Raw genomic sequence first — 8,814 nt, 5'->3', positions numbered from 1 at the left:
ATACATATATATATATATATATATATATTCAGAAATACTACTGTAAGAAGTTAACATAAGTTCACCTTATGAGGCATTTCAGGATCTGAGAAAAAATATGCAAGCCTATTATTAACCCATTAACATGTGTACATACAAGGAAAACTTTCTCAAAAAGGAAGTAAATATAAAATTGCCAATAATTGAATAAATATATAAATCCCATACTCTCCAAAACCCAAACAAAACAGATTTAAAAAAAGGTATGAAAAAGAGCTGAAGAGCTGAAAGAAACTGAAGAAAAAGAAAAAAAAATCAGCTTGAAAATGAAAAATAAATTAAAAAATGCCCAAGGGAGAACAGCAAAATTGAACAGTGAGAGGTAAAAATGACAAAAATGAAACAAATCAGACTAAAAATGATACAAAAATAGAGGCAAAAAATCTGAAAGAAAGAGATAAATATGGAAGAAAGTCAAGATGTTCCAATACATGTATGTTAAATAAATAATGATCAATATTTAAATCGATAATCTTCAAATTTTTCAGAAATAAAAGACCTGAATCAACACAGTAAGAGAGTAAACATTCCAGTTATACATGAAAAGAATGTTTTTAAAATCTTTAGAATGAAATTTTCAGTATCTCTGATAAGCAATAAGATAATCTCACAAATTTTGTTTGTTACAAATAATATTTATTGAAAATTCAAACAATGCAGAAATGTGTAAGATAAAAATTTCAAGTCCTCCTCATACTGTTCCCTCTTCAATCACTGTTTACAGATAACTACTATAGATTGTTTGATTTATATTCTTCTAGAGCTTTTTCTTTGCATTTACATATAAACAATATATAAGTACCAATGTACTTACTGATAGATGTATCAATGTACACTTTTATATAGGTTTGTTTTTTGTTAATGGGTTGATAGTATATGTATTACTTTTTAAGAAAGGTTTTATTTAATGAATACAAATTTCACAGGTAGAGCTTTATGAATACAGTGGTTCTTTCCCTCATACCCACCCTCCCACCCCCATTCCCATCCCACCTCCTATTCCTTCTCTCATCCCATTCTTCATTAAGATTCATTTTTAATTAATTTTATATACAGAATACCAACTCTATACTAAGTAAAGATTTCAACAATTCGAACCCACTTCCCACACACACACACACAAAGTATTAAGCACTGTTTGAGAACAAATTGTACAGTTAATTCTCATGGCACTACATAAGGACAGAGATTCTACATGGTGAGTAAGTGCTCAGTGACTCCTGTTGTTGATTTAACAACTGAAACTCTTATTTTTGACGTCAGTGGTCACTGAGGCTTTGACATGAGCTGCCAAGACTATCGAAGCCTTTTGAGTCCATAAACTCTGTCAGTATTAAGACAGGGCCATAAGCAAAGTAGAAGTTCTCTCCTCCCTTCAGAGAAAGATACCTCTTTCTTTGATGAACCCTTCTTTCCAGTGGGAACTCATTCACAGAGATTGGTCATGTAGAACATTTTTTTGCACAGTGTCTTGGCATTCCATGCCTGAAATGCTCTCATGGGCTTTTTAGTCAGATCCGAATGTCTTAAGGGCTGATTCCAAGGTCAGAGTGTTGTTTAGGGCATCTGCCATTTTATGAGTCAGCTGTGTGGACTGCTTCCCATGTTGGATCATTCTCTCCTTTTTAATCTTATCTATTGTTATTACCAGATACTTGGTCTTATTTATCTGATCCCTTTGACACTTAATCCTATCTATATGATCAATTAAACACTTAATATGATCAGTTTAACACATCACCCAGCTTAGTGGGATTTGGAGTTCCATAGTAAGTTTTTAGCTTTACCCTTAGGGCTAAGTCCAAATCTCACAAATTTTTTAGGATTAAAATTTAAAAAACTTATTTTTTAACCACAGGATACTGATTTGAAAATATAACAAATTTATAACTAGAAATTTTTTTTCAAAATTAATGTTTAAAGGAAAAAAATCATGTAAAATAAGAAGCATTCTAAAATGAAAAGATATAAAATCTATAGATTTTCTAAGGTAAACAGAAAGATAAAATCTGTCTTAAGTATATGGATTCGCTGGAAAAAATAGATAAAAGTCTACAAGGCAAGCATTACTTTTAAAAAGTTAGGGAAAAAAATAAAATATACTCAAAGAAACTGGAAGAATAATAATCAGGTACAAGTGCAAAATAATGAAACAGAAAACAAAAATATTTTCCAAAATTCTCCCAGAGGAAAAAAAAATAGGAGATATTTTTACACATCTTAGCAAATAAAGATAATTGTTATGGTAAAATTCAACAAGAGCATACAAAAAAAGAATGTTATAGGCTATTTAAGTCTTAAACAGATGCAAAATCCCTAACCAAACATTAGCAAAACTACTCTAACATTATAAAACAGGACAGTATCAGGGCTGGCGCTGTGGTGCAGTGGGTTAATGCCCTGGCCTGAAGAGCCAGCATCCCATATGGGTGCTGGTTCGAGACCCGGCTGCTTAAACTTCCTGTCCAGGTCTCTGCTATGGCCCAGATAGCAGAAGATGATGGTCCAAGTCCTTGGTCCCTGCACCCACATGGGAGGCCCAGAAGAAGCTCCTGGCTCCAGATTGGTACAGATCTAGCCACTGTGGCCATCTGGGTAGTGAACCATCTGATGGAAGACTTCTCTCTCTGCCTCTCCTCTTTTTTTTTTTTAACTTTTATTTAATGAATATAAATTTCCAAAGTACGGCTTATGGATTACAATGACCTCCCCCTCCCCCCATAACGTCCCTCCCACCCGCAACCCTCCCCTCTCCCAATCCCTCTCCCCTTCCATTCATATCAAGATTCATTTTCAATTCTCTTTATCTACAGAAGATCAGTTTAGCATACATTAAGTAAAGATTTCAACAGTTTTCTCCCACACAGAAACATAAAGTGAAAAATAATAGATGATTTTTTAAATGATGATGAAATCAGATCAGACCTATTGTCATGTTAAATCCCAGTGAGAGTCAAGTTAGGAATTGATAATTTCTTTCTTTCTTTTTTTTTTTTTTTTTTTTTACAGAAGATCAGTTTAGTATACATTAAGTAAAGCTTTCAACAGTTTGCACCCACATAGAAACACAAAGTGAAATATACTGTTTGAGTACTCGTTGTAGCATTAAATCTCAATGTACAGCACGCTAAGGACAGAGATCCTACATGAGGAGTAAGTGCACAGTGACTCCTGTTGTTGACTTTACAAATTGACACTCTTGTTTATGACCTCAGTAATCTCCCCATGCTCCAGTCATGAGTTTCCAAGGCTATGGAAGCCCCTTGAGTTCTCTGACTCTTATATTGTTTAGACAAGGTCATAGTCAAAGTGGAAGTTCTCTCCTCCCTTCAGAGAAAGGTACCTCCTTCTTTGAAGACCTGTTCTTTCCACTGGGATCTCACTCACAGAGATCTTTCATTTAGGGTTTGGTTTGGTTTTTTTTTTTTTTTTTTTTTTTTTTTTTTTTTTTTTTTTTTTTTTTTTTTTTTTTGCCAGAGTGTCTTGGCTTTCCATGCCTGAAATACTCTCATGGGCTTTTCAGCCAGATCAGAATGCCTTTAGGGCTGATTCTGAGGCCAGAGTGCTGTTTACGACATCTGCCATTCTATGAGTCTGCTGAGTATCTCACTTCCCATGTTGGATCACTCTCCCCTTTATTTATTCTATTGGTTAGTGTTAGCAGGTACTAGACTTGTTTATGTACTTTCATTATGATCAATTGTGAACAGAAATTGATCACTTGGACTAGTGAGATGGCATTGGTACATGCCACCTTGATGGGATTCAATTGGAATCCCCTGGTATGTTTCTAACTCTACCATTTGGGGCAAGTCAGCTTGAGCATGTCCCAAATTCTACATCTCTTCCCTCTCTTATTCCCACTCTTATGTTTAACAGGGATCACATTTCAGTTAAATTTCAACACTTAAGAATAACTGTGTATTAATTACAGAATTAAACCAGTCATATTAAGTAGAACAGACAAAAAAAAAACTACTAAGAGGGATAATGTATTAAGTTGTTCATTAACAGTCAGGGCTATGCTGATCAAGTCACCATTTCTCATAGTGTCCATTTCACTTCAACAGGTTTCCTTTTTGGTGTTCAGTCAGTTGTCTCCAATCAGGGAGAACATATGGTATTTGTCCCTTTGGGACTGGCTTATTTCACTCAGCATGATGTGTTCCAGATTCCTCCATTTTGTTGCAAATGACTGGATTTCCTTGTTTCTTACTGCGGTATAGTATTCTAAGAGTACATATCCCATAATTTCTTTATCCAGTCTACCGTTGATGGGCATTTAGGTTGGTTCCAGGTCTTGGCTATTGTGAATTGTGCTGCAATAAACATTAGGGCACAGACCACTTTTTGTTTGCCAATTTAAATTCCTTTGGGTAAATCCCAAGGAGTGGGATGGCTGGGTCGAACGGTAGGGCTATATTCAGGTTTCTGAGGAATCTCCAGACTGACTTCCACAGTGGCTTGACCAGTTTGCATTCCCACCAACAGTGGGTTAGTGTCCCTTTTTCCCCACATCCTCGCCAGCATCTATTGTTGGTAGATTTCTGTATGTGAGCCATTCTAACTGGGGTGAGGTGAAACCTCATTGTGGTTTTGATTTGCATTTCCCTGATTGCTAGTGACCTTGAACATTTTTTCATGTGCCTGTTGGCCATTTGGATTTCCTCTTTTGAAAAATGTCTATTGAAGTCCTTGGCCCATCTCTTAAGTGGGTTGTTTTGTTTTTGTGGAGTTTCTTGATCTCTTTGTAGATTCTGGTTATTAACCCTTTATCTGTTGTGTAGTTCGCAAATATTTTTTCCCATTCTGTCGGTTGTCTCTTCACTCTCCTGACTGTTTCTTTTGCAGTACAGAAACTTCTCAATTTGATGCAATCCCAATAGTTGATTTTGGCTTTGACTGCCTGTGCCTCCCGGGTCTTTTCCAGAAATTCTTTTCCTGTGCCAATATCTTGAAGGGTTTCTCCAATGTTCTCTAATAACTTGATGGTGTCAGGTCATAGATTTAGGTCTTTAATCCACGTTGAGTGGATTTTTGTGTAAGGTGTAAGGTAGGGGGGTCTTGCTTCATGCTTCTGCACGTGGAAATCCAGTTTTCCCAGCACCATTTATTGAATAGAATGTCCTTGCTCCAGGAATTGGTTTTAGATCCTTGATCAAATATAAGTTGGCTGTAGATGTTTGGGTTGATTTCTGGTGTTTCAATTCTGTTCCATTGGTCTATCCATCTGTTTCTGTACCAGTACCATGCTGTTTTGATTACAACTGCCCTGTAGTATGTCCTGAAATCCGGTATTGTGATGCCTCTAGCTTTGTTTTTGTTGTACAAGATTGCTTTATCTATTCGAGGTCTCTTGTGCCTCCATATGAATTTCAGCATCACTTTTTCTAGATCTGAGAAGAATGTCTTTGGTATCTTGATTGGGATTGCATTGAATCTATAAATTGCTTTTGGGAGAATGGACATTTTGATGATGTTGATTCTTCCAATCCATGAGCATGGAAGATTTTTTCATTTTTTGGTATCCTCTTCTATTTATTTCTTTAAGATTTTGTAATTCTCATCGTAGAGATCTCTAACGTCCTTGGTTAAGTTTATTCCAAGGTATTTGATTGTTTTTGTAGCTATTGTGAATGGGATTGATCTTAGCAGTTCTTTCTCAGCCATGGCATTGCTTGTGTATACAAAGGCTGTTGATTTTTGTGCATTGATTTTATATCCTGCCACTTTTCCAAACTCCTCTACGAGTTCTAATAGTCTCTTATTAGAGTTCTTTGGATCCTGTAAGTAAAGAATCATATAGTCTGCAAAGAGGGATAGTTTGACTTCTTCCTTCTCAATTTGTATTCCTTTAATTTCTTTTTCTTGTCTGATGGCTCTGGCTAAAACTTCCAGAATAGGATGCTGGCTGTGGGTTTTTCATAAATTGCTTTGATTATATTGAGGAATGTTCCTTCTATACCCAATTTGCTTAGAGTTTTCATCATGAAAGGGTGTTGAATCTTATCGAATGCTTTCTCTGCATCTATTGAGATAATCATATGGTTTTTCTTCTGCAGTCTGTTAATGTGGTGAATCACATTGATTGATTTGTGAATGTTGAACCATCCCTGCATACCAGGGATAAATCCCACTTGGTCTGGGTGGATGATTTTCCTGATGTGTTGTTGTATTCTATTGGTGAGAATTAAATTGAGGATTTTTGCGTCTATATTCATCAGGGATATTGTTCTATAATTTTCTTTCAGTGCTGCATCATTCTCTGGCTTAGGGATTAAGGTGATGCTGCTTCATAGAAAGAATTTGGGAGGATTCCATCTTTTCGAATGTTCTGAATAGTTTGAGAAGAAATGGAATCAGTTCTTCTTTAAATGTCTGGTAGAATTCAGCAGTGAATCCATCTGGTCCTGGGCTTTTCTTTGTTGGGAGGGCCTTTATTACTGTTTCAATTTCTGTTTCAGTTATGGGTCTATTTAGGTTTTCTATGTCTTCCTGGTTCAATTTAGGTAGATTGCATGTGTCCAGGAATCTATCCATTTCTGATAGATTTTCTTGTTTGCTGGCATACAAGTCCTTGTAGTAATTTCTGATGATTCTTTTTATTTCTGTTTTGTCTGTTGTTACGTTTCCTTTTTCATCTCTGATTTTATTGTTTGGGTCTTTTCTCTTCTTTTTTTAGTTAGTTGGGCCAATGGGGTGTCAATTTTGTTTATTTTTTCTAAAAACCAGCTCTTCGCTTGGCTGATTTTTTGTAATGTTTTTTTTGGATTCAATCATGTAGATTTCTTCTCTGATTTTAATTATTTCTCTTCTCCTACTAGCTTTGGGTCTGGTTTGCTGCAAATTTTCTAGGTCCTTGAGATGTGCTGAAAGCTCATTTATTTGATGCCTTTCCAATTTCTTGATATAGGCCCCTATTGCTATAAACTTCCCTCTCAATACTGCTTTTGCTGTATCCCATAAGTTTTGATATGTTGTATTGTTTTCCTCATTTACTTCCTGAAAGTTTTTGATTTCTCTTTTGATTTCTTGAATGACCCAGTGTTCATTCAGGAGCATGTTGTTCAGTCTCCATGTGTTTGCATACTTTCTGGGGTTTCCTGAGTTGCTAATTTCCAGCTTCATTCCACTGTGGTCTGAGAAGCTGCATGGTATGATTCTAATTCTTTTAAATTTTCTGAGACTTGTTTTATGACCTAGTATGTGATCAATCCTAGAGAAGGTTCCATGCACTGCTGAGAAGAATGTAAAGTCTTTAGATGTAGGATTGAAAGTTCTGTAGATATCTGTTAGATCCATTGGGGCAATAGTGTCGATTAAATCTGCTGTTTCCTTGTTGATCTTCTGTCTGGATGATCTATCTATTTCTGAGAGTGGAGTATTGAAGTCCCCCAGTACTATTGTATTGGAATCTAAGTCTCCCTTTAAGTCCCTTAACATATCTTTTAAATAGAACGGTGCCCTGTAATTAGGTGCCTATACATTTATAATAGTTAAATCTTCCTGTCTGCCTCTCCTCTTTTTGTGTAACTCTGACTTTCAAATAAATAAATCTTAAAAAAAAAAAAAAGACAGTATGTCCTAACCAAGTAAAGTTTATACCAGGAGATTTAATTCTGGTGTAATAGGGGGAAAAATCATGTAACTATCTCAATGAGTAAAGAACATCTGAACATCAATCTATGATTCAAAAAGAAAGGAAAAACAGCTTAGTTCTCTAGTGAAGAACTTCTTTAACCTGATAATGGCTATTTACAACAAAGTCACTACAGAAAAGGTAACATTTGATGATGAAATACTAAAGTTACACTTTCAAGACCAAGAAAGTGCCCTGAGCTCTGGTCTCTCTGTGCTTTCCCAACCAGTCACACAATTACGACCCTTACACTAACAACAGCAGCCATGTTCATAATCCACATTTCTCCCCTAGTTTTCCCATTGATGTATCCAACTACCTACCCAAGAGACACTTGGATGGCAGTTTTAACATGTCCAAACTGGCTTTGGTTCCCATCATCGCCAACAGCAAGCATGATGCATCTGTAGTCTACAGAAGTCATCCCTTCTGTCCACCGTTACTGCCCATTGGGTCCAAAACAATACCCTTTCTCAAATTGATCACAATAGCCCCTTAATTAGACTCCTAGCTCTAGCATTGCTCCCTGTAGAAATGCAGCAAATCCTAGTAAGATGTAAGTCAGAGGATGCCCTGTGGCTCCTCATTTCACTCAGAGAAAATGTCAAAAGAAATTTTTATCTCACCAGGCCTTTCACAATGTCCCCCACCACACACACCTCCCGCCTAATCTGCTGCTCTTATCTTTGTGCACTCTTTGGCGACCAATCAGCACGCTTTTTGCTGGGCATACTTCTATCTTGGCCAGTTTGGGAAGTTACTTTTCTCTGCTGGGTCATGTTTTCCCTTAGATATACACAGATGTCACTCCTGAAATGTATGCTCAAATGTCATCCAAGTGAGACCTTGGATCTCTAAGAATAACACTTTCTAAAATACTGTAAAGGGTATTTGTATGCTATGGCTATTTTATTCGTCATCCCCACTAGCATGTTAATTTCATAAAGGGAAGTCTTTTTTTTCTGCTTTAGGGGTAGATTTCTGATTCCTAGAAGTTATTCTAGCACATAAATAGAAACACAATAAATATTTTTAAATGAATGTGTGAATGAATAAGATTAAGATGCTTTAAGTCACATACAAAAATTATTTCACCTGAACATCTGAGTTAAGGTTTCTGAATTGCTGCTAATCTT

The sequence above is a fragment of the Oryctolagus cuniculus genome, chromosome 2, assembly GCF_964237555.1.
Source record: "Oryctolagus cuniculus chromosome 2, mOryCun1.1, whole genome shotgun sequence".
Taxonomy (NCBI): Eukaryota; Metazoa; Chordata; class Mammalia; order Lagomorpha; family Leporidae; genus Oryctolagus; species Oryctolagus cuniculus.
Note: the sequence above shows the minus strand (reverse complement) of the source record.